The sequence below is a fragment of the Halichoerus grypus genome, chromosome 9 (genome assembly GCF_964656455.1).
Source record: "Halichoerus grypus chromosome 9, mHalGry1.hap1.1, whole genome shotgun sequence".
Taxonomy (NCBI): Eukaryota; Metazoa; Chordata; class Mammalia; order Carnivora; family Phocidae; genus Halichoerus; species Halichoerus grypus.
In genome coordinates this window covers 113,256,635-113,276,555 of record NC_135720.1, presented here as the reverse complement: position 1 = coordinate 113,276,555, position 19,921 = coordinate 113,256,635, and the positions used below count along the sequence as shown (strand labels likewise).

Here is a 19,921-nt window from a genome sequence, read left to right as displayed (position 1 = left end):
AGAAATCACCACTCCTGAGGGGGCCTTCAGACAACCAGCTACTAGAAATGTCTTCCTTGTACTGAGTGGACACTGGTTTCCTTTCACTCTTTAGCCTTGGTTTCCCCCCCAAAGACCCAGTGCAGGGCAAACGTGACCCCGCTTCTCCTACACACCCTGAAAACCACTGCTCTTTCAATTATCCTTCACGTGCTGTTTCAGTGGTAGGAGAGGTGCCGAGACCCGAAGTTGAAGCTCATCTCTGCCCTTTGCTGTGTGGCTTGGGACAAGTCACTGAGCCTCTCTGAACTTCAGCTGGCTCATGGGAAATATGGGGAGAGCATGAGAGTGTTTTCTTCGATGGAGATTATCAGGATATGATGACGTTACCCACATAACAACCAGCTAGGTCCAGTGTCTGGTACAGTAAGCATTTACAAACGGTGACATTAATATTCTCACTTTTCTTCAACTTCAGACTATATTTCTCTAAATGCAGCACCGAAGCTTTTGTTTCTCGGGAAGCCACATCACACAGGCAACTTTTCTCACCAGCCACAACCCCTGTCCCTTTGCCCCACACAGAGCTGCTAATACGGTCCCCCCACGAGCGGCGACTCTCACAGACGTGCTTTGTTCTCTCCCTCCCAGGGAGGCCGGCAGCATCGCAGCTTGGACTTCATCCTCCTAGAGGCTGTCTGTATGTCTTGTGGCCCATCGGGACCATCCTTCAGGATCTGAGATGTGCAGAGTGGGGGAGACGAGAACCACGTGAAAACCACAAAGGCTCAAGCCCGTGAGGCTGCAGCCGGCCTCCGCTGGCCTTCTCCCCCTGTGGGTCCCTAAAAGCCTGCCCGGCTGCCCAATGACGTGACCCCTTTAAGCCCAACCGGCCGTGTGGACCTTCGGCCCACAATTGTCTGCAGAGGAGCCCTTGTGGCCCTTTTGAAGTTCAGCGGAGTGAAGTGTGATCTTAGTGAGCCGGAACAGGTCCCGATAAAGCGGCCTCCTCGGCCAGGGGGCCTCCCCTCTGCAAAGCCATTAACATGGGAAGCCCAGCTGGGGCTGAGCTTTCCTGGCTGGGGCCTCTGGCCCTTCCGCTGGCCTTTGATCACCGGACAGTAGGAAACTTACGGCTCAAAGGGATAACTCCCTCCGGCCCCCTTGGTTTACAGATGAGGAAATGGAGACCCAGAGAGGGGCAGCGACTTGCCTGAGGTCACACAGCTGGCGAGGGGCAGACCCCGTGCTGGGAGCCCTTGTCCACACTGACCAGGCCCTCCTCAGGCAGTACAAAATGATGTGTGCTCAGCGAGAAAAAGGAGAGAGGACCCCGAGGACACCGAGGACACAGTGACGATGGAAGATTCGGTGTCTTTCCCTGGAAAGCGCTGGCGGGCCCCCGGCGCCTGCACACAGGCCAGGCCTGCTGGAGGAGGCAGGGAGAGCCGCACAGGTCTGACGAACACCCGCAGCCTTCTCGAACACAGCGCTGCTGGTCCCCCGGGGGCCAGCAGGAGCGCGGCCGGGCTGGTGTGTCGCCGGCCTCTCCAAGGCCTCACAGCGCGGGCGGGCGCTTCCGCCGCAAAGGGCTCCGAGGTGACTTGGATGATGAATAGGGCCAGGCCAGACTCCATCTCCTGGCGGTTGTGAGGATTAAATATGGGCTTAGAATAGTGCCTGACAGGTACTCCAGGGCTGGCCGCTGTCATCACCGATGCTGTCACCGTTCCCAGGACATCCGTCGTTCTCCTCCACCCTCAGGGCTGATTTAGCCAGCCAGGCCACGTCCCCGCCTTCCCCCATCTGGGGAGAAAGGAAGGCTATTCTGGCCAAGGATGGACTTGTAGCTGGGCTCCTCGCCCAGACTTCCAAACCCACCAGTCAGAGGGCCCCAGGAACACGCCACGGGATCTCTGGACTGACAGGGGGCCCCCCACAGCGGGTGAGAGGTCCGGCTGCAGTGTGCGGAGGGGTCAGCCTGTCCTCTGGCTCTCTGCGCGCCCCTCTGAGCTTCCAGAGCACCTGAGGGAGGGAATTCTCCTGTTCTAGATGTAACCCCCTTCCTGGCCTCTGGGGATGCTTCTCAGGAGTGGGGGCTGGGAAAGGGCTCCCCCAGCCCCGAATGCCTGCAGATCCCCCCAGAACAAGATATAGGGGTAATTCCCACCATCTGAGTGAGTTGGGGCAAGGAGGCAGGGGGACCTGGTCTTTCTTTTCAGCCTCGGAATCTTAGTGTGTGGCTTTCTGGCAGCAGATTGATGTTCCTAGTGATGTCTTGCTCAGGCTGCTGTGAGAAGTAGTTGGCATTCGTAGGGACTGATGGGATGGAGAGAGCCAGAGCCTGCTGGGGCCTCAGGGAACCGTTCTCCAGAGTGTCCACAGTTTACCGTTCTGTATGTTCTAGATCTGACTTCTTCTTAGCCTCTTCGGAGAGTCTTAGCTCTGTGAGGACCAAACCCAGGACATTTCCTCCCTGTGAAACTCCTCACAGTGACTAGCAACTGATCTTCACTGTGGTCACACAAAGGGATGAATGAATGGTGAGCTGGTTCTCCCACTTGGCAGCATCCCAGCATCCCTCTCTCTCTGCCCCCACTCCATCCTAGAGTAAGTACCGTGTTTTAACATCACATTGATCAGCGAAGAGACAGAGACAAAGACAGAGTCCCACCCCCGAAGAGATCCCTCCCGTAGGCACTACATGTCACACAGTGCGGGGGGTGCCCTCCCAGAGTGGTACAGACGCGGAGAGAGCACAGGGGAGAGGGACATGCTCTGGCTAAAAAGGGTAGAGTTAGGGAAGGCTTCCCGGAGTAGGAGATGGGCTCTGAGCCAGCAAATGTAGAGGGTAGGGACATGGAAGGGTGTTAAAGGCATCCCACCCCAACGGGGCTGGCTGAGCAAAGGCGCAGAGGCAGGAAGGCGCAGAGAAGCCTGGGGACCACTGAGAGATGAGCAGGGCTGGATGTGGGGCAAAGACAGTGTTGGGGTGGAGACAGGAGCAGGGCTCCACGTGACAGGTTATCCTGAGGGCAGTGACATCCTCAGTGGCGCCTCATGTCTGCACCGTCCCTCCATCAAAGGAGCAGTAGGGTCTTTCAAGCCTAGGACCAAAACCTGGCTCTATGTTTTGCTGGCTGTGAGATGTGGACAAGTTCCTGGCCCTCCCTGAGCTCTGATCTCTGTTTCTGGAAACACAAGAGATCAGAGTCTCTCGCCAGTAGAGTTCCTCAAATAATTAAATAAATAAAAGGCTGCTCATGTTGACCCTTCTGAGTATTCAGGCCATGTGCCACGGGCCGGCCTTCATTCTGTGGTCTCACCTAGCTGCAAGGGAGGCCAGGAGATACGGTCTCTCACTCAGCTGTTCTCAACCTGACCAGATTTTGCCCCCACCCCTGGGCGACACCTGGCAAGGTCCGGAGACATTTTTGGTCACTTCTGGGTGGGTGGTGGTGGGGAAAGGCCAGGGGCGCTGCCAAATGTCTTACCAAGCACAGGACAGCCCCCAACACGAAAGAATTCCCCAGCCTAATACGGGTAATAGCGCTGAGGTCAAGAAACCCTCCCTGGATTGGGCAGCCAGTGCTTGGGGGTCCTATTATGAAATGAAGGTGGGGAGCAGCAACATGGGGGGCAAGCAGCAACGTTGCTATGGTTACAGACACCGAGGGTCACATGTTTGAGGAGGATTAACTGATACCTTTTCCCAGGGTATCTCTCTCCAGCAGGGATCAAAGCGTTAAGTCAATGGGCTTCGAGGACTATCAAGAATGAGCCCACAAGACAGGGAGGATTTGTGGCTGGGCAGTCCTGAAATCTCAGCCCCTGGGTGGCCCACCCAGAACCGTGCCACCAGGGAGGCCGGAACCCACAAGCCTCCCAGGGAGACGGGGCCCCACAGGTGAGGTTCGCCGCCTCACCCTGCGGCATTTCCCCCTCCTGACGGTTTTCCACGACATAACCTGGGACCTTGTGAAACCTATTTTGGATTGGTTCTGTTTTCCAAGGATGCGAAAACTGAGCTGAGCTCAAAGGAGGGTGAGAAATGAGGGGCTTTCATTTCCAGGAAAGACGGCACAGTAGAACCTTCCGGGTCATTCACATGACAGCACCGAGTCACCTGCCTTAAATCACAGCATGAGAAAGTGGCCGAGAGGAGTACAGATTTGGGTATATTCTAAGGAACTATCCCACTTACCCTATTTGACTGTACTCTCTCTCAATCAGGGGTTTATTGGGCATTTACAATATTCCAGAAACTGTCCTTCACACTCCACAGATGCTACCTCCTTTAATCTCTCCAGAGATTAATTTGCCTGAGGCCACAAGCTAGTAAAATGCAGAAGGACAAGCTTTGACCTTGGGAATGTCTGGCCCTATAGCTCACGCTCTTTCCACACCACCTCTAGCCGCACGACGGCCAAATAGGGATCTGACCTATTGTCAAGGGGCTGCACTTCCAAGGAGGAGAGCCACCCCATCTCCGTCACTTGCTCCGCCGTCTCACCCACAAACAAACCTCAGTCTGGGGATAAACGTTGCAAAGAATGGCGTCATCCACTCTCTAGTTTCTAGCTGGGGAAAACAGGAGGCCAGAGTGGTCAAGTGGCTTGTTCAAAGCCACACAGCGAGTCAGCAAGTGACTCAAAAGCCCTGCCTCGCGTGGCTTTAACGAATAAACAAACAGCGATGGGGGCCACAGCCCCAGCCACCCTGCAGATTTTGCCAGGAAAGCTGAGCTGTTGATCTGGGGAAGAGGTCCAGCAGGGAAGAGACTCCAGGTTTTCATAGCTGTGGGACTCCTGGGGGCTGTGCAGAGGAAACCAGCAGGGGAAGAAAGGTTGTTTTTGCCGGCAGGCCCGAAGGAAGCAGCAATGACTCAAGGATACATGTGCTCCAAATCCATTGAGCAGAAAGGCCCCATTTTTAGATAGATGCTCTTTCGAGCCTTAACCACACCCGATGCCACAAGCCAGCATTTGTCAACAGGAAGCCCATCCCAGGGATGCGTCTTCTGTTCCCTAGCTCTGGTTGCCCTGGGGCGGGGGGTCCTGCTGGGGGTTGGTGGGAACCAGAAGCAAGGGGCTGGGCCACCAGACCGAAGGAGCCAAGCCCAGGGATGACCTTCAGGCCTCTAAGGAAGGCAGCTGTGTCCAGCAGCCAGGACCTCAGAGTTTCCCAGGCCAGGTCCACCACGAAGGGCCTGAAATAGCTCTGAGGTTCTATGTCCACGGGGCAGGGAGGCCAGAGGCAGGGACTGCGGGCAGTGGGAAGGAGCACAGCACGGCTTTGTTGGGGCCGCCAGGAGCTCCGTGCCCACCAGGCTGTAGCACCTGCCAGCAACAGAGCGGGGTAGAGATGCCGGCTCACGGCTGGGCTTAGCCGAAGGAGAAAGCCATTTGTTAGGCTATGAAAGTTGATGCAGCGAACCTGAAACTTATCACCGGGAAAACATTCAGACAATCCAAATGGAGGGACATTCTGCAAGAGAACAGCCTGCGCCCAAAATGTTGATGTCATAGTGGTATTATTCATAATAGCCAAGAAGTGGACACAACACCAGTGTCCATCAACAGATGAACAGATAAACAGGACGTGGCATATCCCTGTCGTGAGATACGAAGCCACACAAAGGAATGAAGAACCGACACGTGCTACGACATGGATGAATCTTGAAAACGTGATGCTCAGTGAAAGAAGCCAGCCACAAAAGGCCACCTACTGCTGTAGGGTTCAGTTTTTGTGAAACGTCCAGAATAGGCAAGTCCATGGAGACAGAAAATAGATTAGCAGTTGCAATGGACTGGGGAGATAGGGTATGAGCGACTGCTAATAGGTCCAGGGCTCCTTTTGGGGTGATGGAAAGTTCTGGAATTAGATAGTGGTGATAGTTGCACAACTTTGTGCACATAGTAAAAAACCACTGAAGTGTACACTTAAAAGGGTGAATTTTATGGTCTGTGAATTATATCTCAATAAAAAATGGCTTTAAAACATGGTAACTAAATGCAGTGTGTGGTCCTTGATCGGACTCAATATTGGGGGAAAAAACAGTTACAAAGGACATTATTGAGACAGGGACAGGTGAAGATAAGCATTGTAGTAGATGCTAGTATTGTATCAATGTCAAATTGAGTTGACATTGTCTTGAGTTGATGACGGTGCTGGGGTTCTTTGTCTCTACCCGTTCTCAGTAGACATGGCAGAAATGTTTAGAGTGAAGTATCATGATGTCTGCAACATATTCTCAAATGGTTCAGCATTTACAAAAATGACAAGGTTCAATAATTTGCCCAAGGTTGCATGAAAAGAGACCAAGTTAAGAAATCAGATATCAGGGGCCCCTGGGTGGCTCAGATGGTTAAGTGTCTGCCTTCGGCTCAGGTCATGATCCCAGGGTCCTGGGATCGAGCCCCACATCGGGCTCCTGGCTCAGCAGGGAGCCTGCTTCTCCTTATCTCTCTGCTCTCCCCCTGCTCATGCTCTCTCTCTCTGTATCTCTGTGTCTCAAATGAATAAATAAAAAATCTTCAAAAAAAAAAAAAAAAGAAATCAGATATCAGGGGCGCCTGGGTGGCTCAGTCATTAAACGTCTGCCTTTGGCTCAGGTCATGATCCCAGAGTCCTGGGATCGAGCCCCGCATTGGGCTCCCTGCTCCGCGGGAAGCCTGCTTCTCCCTCTCCTATTCCCCCTGCTTGTATTCCCTCTCTCGCTGTGTCTCTCTCCGTCAAATAAATAAATAAAATCTTAAAAAAAAAAAAAGAAGAAAAGAAATCAGATATCATCAGGATGCCCAGGTGGCTCAGTCATTAAGCATCTGCCTTCGGCTCAGGTCATGATCCCAGCGTCCTGGGATCGAGCCCCTCATCAGGCTCCCGGCTCCACGGGAAGCCTGCTTCTCCCTCTCCCACTCCCCCTGTTTGCGTTCCCTCTCTCCCTGTGTCTCTTTGTCAAATAAATAAATAAAATCTTAAAAAAAAAGAAATCTGGTATCATCTAATGCAGTGGGTGAAGAGCATGGGCTCTCCAGCCAGACTGCCTGGGCAAACATGCATCCCTGCCCCTTAGTGGCTCTGTGACCTTGGGCGAGTGACTTAACCTCTCTGTGCCTCATTCTCCTTATTTTAAAAGTAGGAATAATGAGACAACTATAATAATGCTAGTATCTACCTCCTGGTGTTATGTGAGTTAAAACACGTGGCACACTGAGAGTGCTCTGAACCTGTTTGGGGGCAAAGATCTGAAACTAAGTCTAGTCTGTTGCAGAGATGAGACAGACCTTTGTGCTGCCCCCTCCTCAGAGAGATGATGGAATCTCCTATGTTGCTGGGATGGAGAGCACTTGGAAAAGGGCAGAGTCACAAGAAGGCAGGAACTGATGGGTGAACAGGTCAGGGAAAGGGATGACAAGCCACTAGGGACAGGACCTCAGAAATCAAGTCCAGAGGACATAGGGGAGGGGGTGGGAGTGGGGAAAGGTCACACGAGTTGGAGCTGACAATGGCGATGCCCTAAACTGAAGGAGAGGAGACAGCTTCTAGCTGAACCGTCCCATGTTCCAGCTGAGGAAACGGGCCAAGAGAGGGGCATGATGCGATCAGAAGCTTACAGTAGGTAGTGCAAAGCTGGGAAAATATTGGCAGGACTCCTAGTCCCATGCTGTAGCCCCGGTAGGAATCTTCAGAACATGGTTTCTGTTGCCAGAGAAATGAAAAACACCTGGATACTAAAATAATGGGTGTCATTAAAAGGTTCTTTGGGGACCTACCATTGTTTTCAATACTTCCAAGACTCGGAATGCAAACTGGGGCAGCCACTGTGGAAGCCAGTATGGTGGTTCCTCAAAAAATTAAAAATAGAACTACCCTAGGACCGATTAATGGCACTACTGGGTATTTACCCAAAGAAAATGAAAACACTAATTCGAAAGGATATCTGCACCCCTGTTTATTGCAGCATTATTTACAATAGCCAAGATATGGATGCAGCCCGAGTGTCCATCAATAGATGGATAGAGAAAAAAGATGTGGCACGTATATATACAATGGACTATTATTCAGCAATAAAAAAGAACGAAATCTTGCCATTTGCAATGACATGGATGGAGCTAGAGAGTATCACGCTAAGTGAAATAAGCCAGTCAGAGGAAGACAAATACCATATGATTTCACTCATTTAAGAAACAAAACAAAGGAACAAATGGAAAAAAAGAGAGAGAGAGAGAGACAAACCAAGAAACAGACTCTTAGAGAAGAAACTATAGAGAAGAAACTGATGGTGACCAGAGGGGAGGCAGGTGGTGGTGATGGATGAAACAGATGAAGGGGATTAAGAGTGCACTTGTCATGATGCGCACTGAGTGATGTATAGAACTGTTGAATCAATATATTGTATACCTGAAACTAACATAACACCATATGTTAACTATACTGGAATTAAAAAAAAAAAAAGAAAGACTTCAACTCACCCTACCACCATCCCTGCCCTGGAAATAGGAAGCTGTTATTGAAGGAAGACATTTTCTAATATGGATTGCTTCTTACACGGTGCCCCAGCACCATGCTAGGAAATTTACAAAACCCTATCAAGCGGGTTCTATTCCTACCCCCATTCTGCAGATGAGGAAAGCAAGGCTTAACAAGACTAAGGAGTTTGACCAAGGTTGCGGCTAATAAGTAGCAGAGACAGGATTTGAACTCAGGTCCTTCTGGCTGCAAAAACTGGGCCCTTTATGCTACACCAGTGATTTCCAATGTGGGTGCTTATGGCCCATGAGCTGTGTGGGAAGTAACATTAGAATGTCTATTTATTTTTTAAATATTTATTTATTTCTTTGAGAGAGAGAGAGTGTGTGTGTGCACATGAGGGGAGGAGCAGAAGAAGAAAGAGAGAGGGAACCCCAAGCAGACTCCTTGCTGGTGAGGGGCCCAAAGCAGGACTTGATCTCTCAACCCTGAGGTCATCACCTGAGCTGAAATCAAGAGTCGGACTGGAGGTAGGAAACCTGAGCTGGTCTGGTGGCTCTCTGGTCATCCCAGACACAGGCTTCTTCTGTATTTCTGCTCTACTATCCTAGAACATGGCTTTTTCCTCCAAGTCACCTCACGGTTGAACTCCAGGCAGTGAGGAAAGGTAAAAAGGATCCATGCCCCCAACCCATTCATTCCCTTTTAAGGAGTTTTCCTGAAGTTTCTGCTTACAGATCACTGGCCGTATTTTCCTTTTGCCTGGGCACAGTGATGCTAAAATTGAGGTTCTGTCGCTGAGCAAGGAAGGGGAATGGGTTTGGGGTGGTAACTAGCAGCCTCTGCCCCAGTCTCCAAAGACAAGAGGGCATCTTGGGTCAGAGAACTCAAGAAAGGACCAGAAATCAAAAGACAGGTTCTGACCTTGATTGAGTCCCTGCCACTGAGTAAGTCCAAGAGCCTCTGAGGGCCTCAGCCCCGAACGGGGGGGGGGGGGGGGGGGGGAGGGTCAGGTGACGTGACACTGTGAACGGGCTTCGGAGACCATAAAACACTATTCCCATGGAAGGAGTGATGTTTCTGCTACTGCTGTCATTAAACCCAAGAATGGCCAGCTATTTGCTGCAGGGAGGAAGGTGGAGGGGCCTGGAGGGAGAGGGAGGACAGCATGGCTGGGACAAACAGAAAGGGGATAGAGATGCTGCGGGGACTCAGGTGCACTTGGGGAACATGCTGCAAGCAGGACTCGGTTCCCCCAGGGCCTTGTGCCCCAGGACGTGTAAAGCCGGGAGTCTGGCAAAGGCCCCACGCTGCCTTCTTCAGCCCTCAGGGCCTCAGACAAGGAGGCAAACAAACAGGACACCTGGGGGAGGCCCAAACACCCAGGAGAGAAGGGAAGGCCTCTGGGGGCAGAAACCAAGGTCTGGATCCCCACGGGGCCAAAATAACTTGCTGATTGAGTCAGTAAGGCCAACACATTGGTCAAGCCCGTGGGGGAGAAACCGAAACCCCAGCCAGATCTATTATTTAGCAGTTTGTCACCAAGCAAAAATATAAGTCCTAACCCCAACTGCGGGGTTGTTTGGTGTCAGGAGTCACCTTGGGTCAGCCCGAGCCAAGTCAAATGTTTTAGATCAGCTCTCCCCACAGTGCCCAATAGGGCAGCTGGAGGTGGGCTCCTGATGCTGGGGAAAGGGGCGACCTCTTCTCTAGGCCCCCAGGCCCTACGTCCTTGCAAACAGCTCCTTCCCTAACGGGGGTGGTGGGATACTAGGGGTGCACTTGAAGAACGCTGATGCCACGGTCCGCACGCAAATATTTGCTGAAGGCCTACCGTGCACGCATGAGCCCGGGGTAGGGTGGCTTTTGCTCCAGAAGCTGTGAGCTTGCTGATTGGGGCCTCTTCTTGGTGCTGGGGTGCAGCCCATTCCCCTCCAGGTCCCTGGCAGTGCTAGCTATGGAAAGTCGGCCGTTCAGAGTTCAAAAACTAATTGGGAACAGCCCGTGGAGGCCAGGGGACGAGGCAGGGGGGCGTGGGATAAATCACAAGCAGCATAGAGAATTATAAATCTAGTTGCATAGTCCCTCTGGTTTGGCACAGATGAAGTGTGTAAATCAAGCTTCCGTAGTTCTGCTCTCTAGCTCACCATTCCCTCCACCCAAGACGTGAACCAGAACTTGAAAAAAGAAGTGTTGTCGAAGTAAACGTCAATGCAGAAAAGAACACGCATGGTAAGTATAAAGCAGCTTGGAGAAACTTCCCCAAGTGAACACACCCAGATAACAGCATCATTGAGATCAGGAAGCAGCAAATTGTCGGCCCCCTCAAGCCCCTTTCTAATAATCCCTCCCCAAGGAGTAACCCTATCCTGACCCCCTGCACCATACATCGTTTTGCCTGTTTTTGAACTCCATAGAAATGGAATCCTCCAGGATGTTCTCATTTGCGTCTGGCCTGTTTCACTCACCATCGCAGGGGTGAGATACGCTGTGTGTGCTTGTCACTTATTCTCACAGCTGTATGGCATCTCGTTGTGGGAACAGACAACACTCTGTCCACTCCACTGTGGATGGACTTTGGGGCTGTTTCCAGTTGGGAGCTATCACAAAAGCGCGGCTACTAAAAACAGGGCTTTCTGGGGCGCCTGGGTGGCTCAGTCGTTAACCCTCTGCTTTCGGCTCAGGTCATGGTCCCAGGGTCCTGGGATCGAGCCCCGCATCGGGCTCCCTGCTCCGCAGGAGGCCTGTTTCTCCCTCTCCCACTCCCCCTGCTTGTGTTCCCTCTCTCACTGTGTCTCTCTCTGTCAAATAAATAAAATCTTTTTAAAAAATGGCTTTCTTTTCACAATCGGGTCCCATGGCCTTCCTTTTTTTTAAATGTTTTATTGTAGGAAAATATGTATAATATAAAATTTGTCATCTTAATCATTTTTAAGTGTATAATTCAGTGGCATTAATTCCAGTCACAGCGTTGTGCAAGCATCACCACTATCTATTTCCAAAATGTTTTCATCATCCCAAACAGAAAATCTGTATCCGTTAAGCAGTAAACCCTTCATTTCCCCTCCCCTCAGGCCCTGGTCACCTCTATTCTAGTTTCTGAGTCTATGAATTTGCCTTTTTCTTGGCAACACACAGAAGTGGAATCACATAACATTGGTCCCTTTGTGACTGGCTCCTTTCACGGAGCATCATGTTTTCAAGATTCATCCATGCTGTAGCATGGATCTGAACTTCCCTCCTTCTGAATGGCCAAACCAGAGTCCATTGTATGGGTACAGCACATTTTGTCTATCCATTCATCTACCCATGGACACGTGGGTGGTTTCCACCTTTAGGATGTTGCGAATAATGCTGCAGTGAACATTGGCATGCCTCTTCCAGAGGACCTGGCGAGCAGGGAACTGAGATGGGTCCTCACACAGCCAGTACTAGACTGTCAGGGGAATGCAGTGAGATGCTTATCCCCAGGCTACAGGTAAGGAAACGGAGGTTTGGAGAAGTCAGGGATCTTTCCCAGTGTCAAGGGGCTGATGGAAGTGTCTGAGACCATCACTCAAATCCTGAAATCAGAACTCTGACCCCAAGCCCAAGGTTTTTATACACACAACACACACACCTACGCACACATTTCTCTCTTGCAACTCTTCTGGTCACAGAAGAAGTTAGAAGATTTGGTTTGCAGCCCAGTTCTTGCTTTAGTTCCAGGTAGAAAATCTTCCCCTGGAGCCGCTAAACCCCTACTTGGGCTTTCTTTTTTTCTTGCTTTGTTTTTCTTTTTCTTTTTTTTTTTCCTCCCTCTTTCCTGGCAAACAGCCCAGGGCAAGAGAACAAGAGAAGCTTCTTGGCCACCTCCACTTAACCCTTAAACTTTGTGCTGTTGTTTTGTTTTTTGGGTTTTTTTTTTTAAGCTACAAGTTTTGTCACACCGCGGCCCTCCTGCCGCCAGACCCCCCGAGTGGCCCGAGGCTCCCGCTACATTTCTAAGTTCTTCTCTTGGCACAAACAACAGATATCTAAGACCTAATTAGATTTTTATTCAAGGGACATGGAGAGAACCACTTGACTCAAAGTGTCCTCTTTCTCCGCCCTGCCAGAGTCAATATCGGTAAAAGACACCTACTGTATGTTGGGGCTGCCTGTGGTTCTGTTCTGGGAAGTGAAACAGACCCTGTCCCCAGGGGTGGCCCTGTCTGGCTGGAGGGGAGGGAGAGGGGGGCAGGCCACAGATGGAGAGGAACGATGGAGCCGCAGAGCCGGTGAAGTGAGATTCTGATGGTACAGGAATGCTGCTCAGGGATCTGGAGAGACGATGGGGACACCAGACGGGACATCCCCAGACATCTCCTACCAAAGGCTCTAGTCATTCACCATGCAAAGGTCGCTTGAACGAGTTAGGCCGCAGGGACAGGGAGCCCCAAACGCGGACAACCCCCAGGGGCCTGCCCAAGCCACGCTCGGGCTCTAAAATAAGGCCCGCCTGCGCACAAACCCGGTGGCCCGCGGGGCGCGGGTTCCCAGCCCCCTCCGCATGCAGGTAATACTCGCCTCCGCGCTGAACACGGGCTTCGGGCCTCTGGCCGAGCTGCAGCAAAATCCCGCGAAGCGGCGGGCCGGGGAGGGGGGCATCCGCGACGCGGCCCTTGGTGGGGGTGGGGGTGGGGCCGGCCAGGGTTCCCCCCCTCCACCCCCACCCCCCAGGCCTCTCTGGCCCCGCTGTCCCCGCGCCGCGCCGGCCTCTCGCTCCCCGCCCCACCCGGGCCGACAATGCGCCTTTCAGGAGCCTCCGCCCCCCATGGAAAATCCCCGCGCGGTCTCCGGGGCGGCCGGCGTCTGCTGCCCTCGAGGCGAGGGATTCCGCGCGCCCGACGAGGTGCAGGGGCAACGCGCCCGCAGGCTCCGGGACCCGCCGGGACCCGCCGGGCCTGCCCGCCGCTCGCCGCCCCGGGAGCGCGCAGCCTCTGCCCGCCGGCCCCAGGGGACCCCGAGCCGCGAGCCCGGCCGGCCGAGGGAGCCCCGCTGCCTCCTCCCCTGCTCGGGCCCGTCGCAGAACTACAGTGCGTAGAACTTCAATTAATCAGATACCTACACGTGTGTAAGGGTCGCAAAAGTGCCTACATTCGTTCGTATCACACATAATACCAACTCCGTTCTTCTTCTTCTCCTTCTCCTCCTTCTCCTCCTTCTCCTTCTTCTTCTTCTCCTTCTTCTTTTCCTTTCTTCTTGACTCCTCCTTGGGGACCCACCTCAGTATCATCCACTCCCGGGAAACCCAAATCAAGAACCTAGAATGAACTCTTTTGTATTTTTCCCCATGTTCTTATTAGCATATGCAAATATTTCTTTCTGCATTTACATATACAGAAATGCATATACATGGCATCTTGCTAGAAAGATTTTTCTGTATCACAGGAGCTGTTATGGTTGTATAGCGGTATTATTTATTTATTTATTTACATACAATAAAACTCGCATTCCCAGTTTTTTACTACCATGAGCGAGGGTGTGATAAAACCCTGGTGCGTATCTGTGTGTGCCCAGGAGTCGGATTGCTGGGGTAAAGTGGCCCTGGGTTTCATTTTAGAAGATACTGCAGATGGCTTTTGCCAAAGGTCGTTCCCCTCCCCTCCCCGCCAACGCCGAGTGAGGATGCCCTTTCCCGGACAGCCAGCAGCAACGGGTGGCACAGGTGCTTAGTGATTTTAACAGCTGGGACCCCCGGAGGTAACTCCTTGTCACTTTAACTTGTACTTCCTTGACCCCTTAATGAACTTGAGTGCATTTTCATCTGCTTTGGGGCTACTTGGCTTTGCTTTTTAGGAAAAACTGCAGCCTCCTGATACATCTTTATATGCTTTAAGCGTGGAAATTCCCGTTCACCCAGAACCGCTAGAGAAGGAGGCACTAGGGTGAATGGAATGATCTAGTTAGTAGAGTGCTCCCTCATTTGTCACACCCAATTATGAGCTTTCAAAAGATGAGATCATAGGCAGATATTTGTAGTAATGGGACTGTAACAAACAGGAGAAGCATGTGGGGAATGAAAAGTGAGTGGGCATTGGGGCCACTTACTAGATGTGTGCTATTGGGTAATCACCTAACTTCTTTGAGTCTCAGTTTGTTCATCTGTGAAACAGGGATAATGATGATAGTGCTGCTTACATCTTTACGGTTGTTGGAAGCATGGCAGTAATTTATGTAAAGAACCTGGGCATAGCTAATGGTCAGTAAGTGCTGGTCAATTATGATAAGCATGGTTTAGACTCTCCTCTGGTGTTTGTTTTTAAGTAGGCTCTGCACCCAGCATGGAACCCAACGGGGGCTTGAACTCACGACCGTGAGATCAAGACCTGAGCTGAGATCAAGAGTCGGAGGCTTAACGGACCGAGCCACCCAGATGCCCCTCCTCTGGTGTTCAGATAGGCCTGTCAGAAGCCTAGGGTTAGCCTGAATGTCAGTCGACACTGTATGGCCCTGGGTAAGATGAATTCTTTAAGTTTCCTGTGGGCCCAGTGATCAGACTCACATAAACCAGGGTTTTGCAACCTCGGCCTATTCACATTTGGAGCAGGATAACTCTTTGTTGTGGGAGGCTGTCCTGCGCTTTGTAGGATGTTTAGCAACATCTCTGGCTTCTACCCACTGAATGTCAATAGCACACCCTACTTCCCTAGTCATAACAATCAAAAATGTTCCCAGACCTGGCCAAATGTCCCCAGAAGGACAAAACTGCCTGTGGTTGAGAACCACTGATCTAAATCTTCCCTGGGAGAAAGGTCTTGAGGCTTTATATAACAAGGGGAGAAGCCCCTCCCTTGCCTCTGCTCCATGGGGCAGCCCCCCACGCTTCCACTCCCAGGGTGTCTAAATGGTCTAAACGGCAGCCAGGTCTGAGCAGGGCACTCTGGGTGGGGAGGAGCAGATGAGGTATCTTTCCTATGGACGTCCTTAAACTTCTCAGCCTGGGCACAGGAGAGAAGTGGGCATACTGTCCTTACCAGGTGCCCTCCAAAGCCGTCCCCAGGTAGGAACTGCAGTGTCCTACAGACCGACTGCAGGCTGAGTGAGCCCCGATGATGTCACAGAGTGACGACAGACAAACCAAGATCTGTAAGTTTTTGCTTTTGCAAGATGCTCTTCCCTCTCTTCCTCCCATCCCCCACCCCCACCCCCATGCTGTAGACTTGACCCAGGCTAAGCCATGGGCTTTCACCAGACCACAGTTTTAATTCTAACCTGTCTGTGGCTGACCTGAGAATCTAGATTTTCAGCCCCTGTGTCACATATGTTCCACTCCTGTTTCAGATAGGACGTTTCATCCTCACTGCAAACCCTTCATGGCCTGAAACACAATTCCTTGTCTTTCCTGCTGATTCAATGCAAGTCAACACATACTGAGTGCCGTAGCAAAAAGTGCTAGTTGCTTCCTGATGTCAATCTTTCCCTTCTTCAGTAGTAACAGAGTCCTGGGCAACACACCCAGCTAAAAAACTACATTTCCAGGCCTCCCTGGCAGCTTGGTGTAGCCATGTGACTAAGTTTTGGTCAACAAGGCACAAGCAGAGGTTGACAGAGGACTTCCAGGTGAGTGCCTTAAAAGGGCAGGGGTGCATATACCCTTTTTGTCCTTTTGTCCTTTCTCCCTCTCTCTTCCTGGAATTCAGATGAAATGGGTGGAACTCCAGTTGCCATTTTGGGCCATGAGGAGAATTTGAGGCTGACAGAGCAGGAAGGTAGGAGGATCCCAGTGACTGTGGAGCTACTCCACCTTCCCTGGAGCTGTGAGAGAAGAAAGCCCTGTGTGTTTAAGCCGCTGTGAGTGGACTTTGTTATCAGCAAACTGAAACAAGTGGCCTACTGCCCCTCCCCAGTCCACGCATCTGTCTTAGCCATTCTCCAACGTTCCCTGTCAGCAGATGCCAAATACCTTGGCGTTGTCATCGATTCATCCTCTTTCTCCAGCCAGTCAGCCACCACGACCTGTCAGTTTTCTGCACTAAGCACCTCCTGTACCCGTCTGTCTTTTCCTCTTCATCATTTTCCGCTTGGTGAGGGTAGGCAGGATTCAGAGACATGTGGGACGAGCAGCTGGGATGCCCAACTAGGCCGGGAGACGCCACGAGGGGCAGGCATGGGGGTGATACAGTTGTTTGATCAGTTAGGACTCTTGTTTACCCTGTGTGCTCAGGACCAGCACAGTGCCAGACATTTAGTAAGCAATCAAGAAAAAAAAATCTGGGGGATTAACGGACTAATTAACTTGATATACACACACGTACATGCATAGATATGGCCTCTCTTTTTGTCATTCATGCGCACACACATTACCCTTCTTTCTGGAGACACCAGGTTACAAAGAAAACCCTCAAGAGTTTGCTGTTGACTAGAGCCATGTCACTTGTAAGAAGGACAAAATATGTATGCGGTCAGCTGGAAACCCAGGCCTGCTACTAGAAATAAACTAACCCCTTGTTGAAATCACACAGGAAAACTGAAGGGAGGTGGGGACACGGGTGGCAGGAAAAATGCCTGAGATCTTACACAGCTTGTGCAAACAGAATGACGGGGCTGGGAAGCCCTGGGAGTCTAGGAATTAATAGCCCCGCCGAGGCTCCGGGGCTCCGGAGATGGAGCTATTTAAAGCCAAGAAATGTCATTTCCACCCACAGAGGCTACCCCAGTTGCATTATCTGGACCCTCTTCAGCCCCGGTGTTCTGGCAGCCTCCGTGGCCTGACCTCCCAGTTGGGGCTTACAGCCAACGTGTCGTCACTGCTCTGTGGGAGGGGGGGTTGACCTTAGCCTCTCCCGGATCCTTCTCCTCCTCCTCTCTGCTCAGGCCCCCAGGACAGCTGAGTGGAGACTCAGGGCCTGGTCCACACCTCAGCACAGAGGTTGCTGCCCACACAGAGAGGCCAGCCAGCCCAGCAGGGTGGGTCTAGGCCCAGGGTGGGGGAGATGGGGTCTGGAGACAGAGACTTTTGCCCACCAGAATCATCTCCTTGTCTTGCTCTGTGACCACAGGCCATTTGCTTACCCTCTCCAGGCCCCCATTTCCTCACCTGGACTGGGAAATGAAAGAATCTTCCTCTTCTCGCCCTGTTTCTGGGGGAAGCCACAGGAGATCAGGGTAAGGGGAGTTTTTTGAAGCTTTGAGAAGAAAAGCACCATAGAAATCCAGGTATTAACCTGCAGCTCCTTCCCTCCTCCCCTCCAACTGAAGGTAAATCCGGGAACACTTCCTCTGGAGGTAAGAAGACAGGAGGCTCATGTTTGAAGTGTCAGTGGGCTCCAGAGTGTGTGACAGAGCCATCAAGCCCAAGGTCCCAAAAGCCCAGGTTCACATTCTTGCCCGGCATGTGAGGTGAGAACTTCACATTCTGTCTGCTCTCATCTCTCATATCTGCTCTGGCTGATGTTCCTGCAGCCCAGGGGAGGAGGGGGACTCAGAAGCCTGGAGAATATTCCAAGTCAGGTCTGCCCCGCAGGTGTCCGATGCCCAGCAATGGCTGGGCTCATTTCCTGAAGCTGAGGTCTGACTAGTGCAAAGCACAGTGGTGCCCAGTGGGTTTCTAAGGAAGGTGTAGTGGAATGCCGGGCACACTCCAGCTTCAAGTCTCCCCGAATTCATTGCTGAGCTTGCCCATTGCCACCACTCAAGGGGCAACGGGGAGCTAGGAAATCGCCTTTTTTTTTTTTTTTGAAGGTAACCAGTGGAAATGAAGACCTGTAGGCCCTTCTTCTCTCCTATGCCCCCTTCTCTTAACAAATCTTGGCATTTCTCTCATTTCATTTTTTAATTGTAAATTCTAGACACATTAAAAGGTATGTATCAGTCAGAACATGCTAGATTATGTGGCAGTACCAAACAACCCTGATATCTTCTTAGTGGCTTAACACACTTCTGCTTCTGCTACATGTCCTTGAAGGATGAGCAGGGGCTCTGCTCAGGAAATCACTCAGGGACCCAAGCTGATAAGACAACCACCATCCCAAACATTGTCAGAAGCAAAAGAGAAATCCGGAGGGTCTCAAAAGGCAATTTAATGCTCTAGCCAGAACTAGTCAGTCACAGGGCTTCCCCCGACCACAGGGAATCAGGTAGTGCAATTCTTCTAACACTTAGAAGGGAAAGGGGCCACAAATGTCTGGAGAACAACAATCATAATGACCACAGAATAAAGAATGACATCACTAACACCGCGCACCCATGCCACCCAACCTAGCAAATATCACTTTGCCAATCCGGGTGAGACTCTCTGTGCACCTGACTCAACTGTATCTCTCTCTGCTCCCTGCTCCACTGAGGCCACCATTCTCCTGAGGCTGATGTTTATCATTCTCTATATTTTACCATATATTGTTTATATCAATATATAGTACCTGTATCCATATATAGTAAAATATATACATATACACATATTACATATACCCTTTGCAGAGGGGTGAACTGGGTCCTCCGTTGCCACTCAGCCTGTCCTGAGGCCCTAATACATTAGGTCGAATATACCGTATGTTTTGCACTTAAAGATCATGTAAGTGGTATCAAACTGTATATACCCATCAGCGACTTTCTTTTTTGATCTGGTCCATGTTTTTGAGAATCATCCACATCAACAGGTGAAGCTGTGATCGATTGTGTGACTATCACGATGTCCATTGCGGATGGGCATCTAGGTTACCTGTAACTTTTCAGGATTACATATCACCGTGCTCTGAGCATTCCTGTGCGTGAGCAGAGTGAAGACTAGGGAGGGCATCTTCCACTTGGCGAGAGATTGCCAAACAGCTCTCCCACGTGGCTGGACCAAGCCACGCTCCGTCGGCTGTGCATAAGCCTCTGGTCTCTCTCCATCAGCACCTGGTACTGTCTGATGAGGCGGAGCATCTCCCCCATAGTTTTCATGAAATTGAACTCATTCATCACTCTATAAATGTTTATCAAACAGCAACTGTGTGCCAGGCCAGCCAGAAGCTGGGAATAATGAAGAGGGACAGTTCTCGGCCCCCACCCTCGGCGAGCTTGCAGTCTGGTAGGGAAGAGAGATTCACTTATTCAGGAATCATTAGAATAGACTGGAGAGCATAAATGGGCGAATTAAAATTATCCACCCTGCTACCTACAGGGAGCACTTCTTTTTTTTTTTTTTCTTCTTTTTTAAGGCCACACTTCTGAGTTCAGGGCAAGTCAAAGAAGCTAGGCACTTGGGCAGAAGGACAGGGCTCAGCATCCAAGGGGCCCAGACACCTTGAGCCATAGCTCAGGCAAGATGGTTAGAACCTTGTCCCCAAGGTGGTAGCCCATCAGGCAAGAAGACCACTACCCCATGGCTTCTGGAACAGAGTGGCTAGGAAGCTCAGAGCAACAGACATGGTCTGATAAATCAACCTTGAGTCATAGTGCCCCCGCATTCAGGGTTTCAGGGAGGAGCCTTCCACTCTCCAGGTCAGTGATGGGCAATACGGGGCAG

At 51.3% G+C, this 19,921-nt stretch overlaps 1 protein-coding gene across 10 annotated transcripts in view; it reads right to left on the bottom strand.

The window, feature by feature from the left end:
- The window catches only part of TCP11 (t-complex 11), a 64,180-nt gene extending 50,349 nt beyond the window's left edge, over positions 1-13,831 (bottom strand). For 4 of the 10 annotated variants that reach the window (XM_078055454.1, XM_036096285.2, XM_078055450.1 and 1 more), the window contains exon 1: positions 13,000-13,407. The gene's annotated coding sequence lies outside the window, so the exon portion shown is untranslated. Of the gene's footprint in view, positions 1-12,999; positions 13,408-13,540 lie in introns of those variants that run through there. The other 6 variants (XM_078055453.1, XM_078055452.1, XR_004918601.2 and 3 more) reach the window with 5 other exon arrangements.
- Between the last annotated feature and the right edge of the window lie 6,090 nt (positions 13,832-19,921).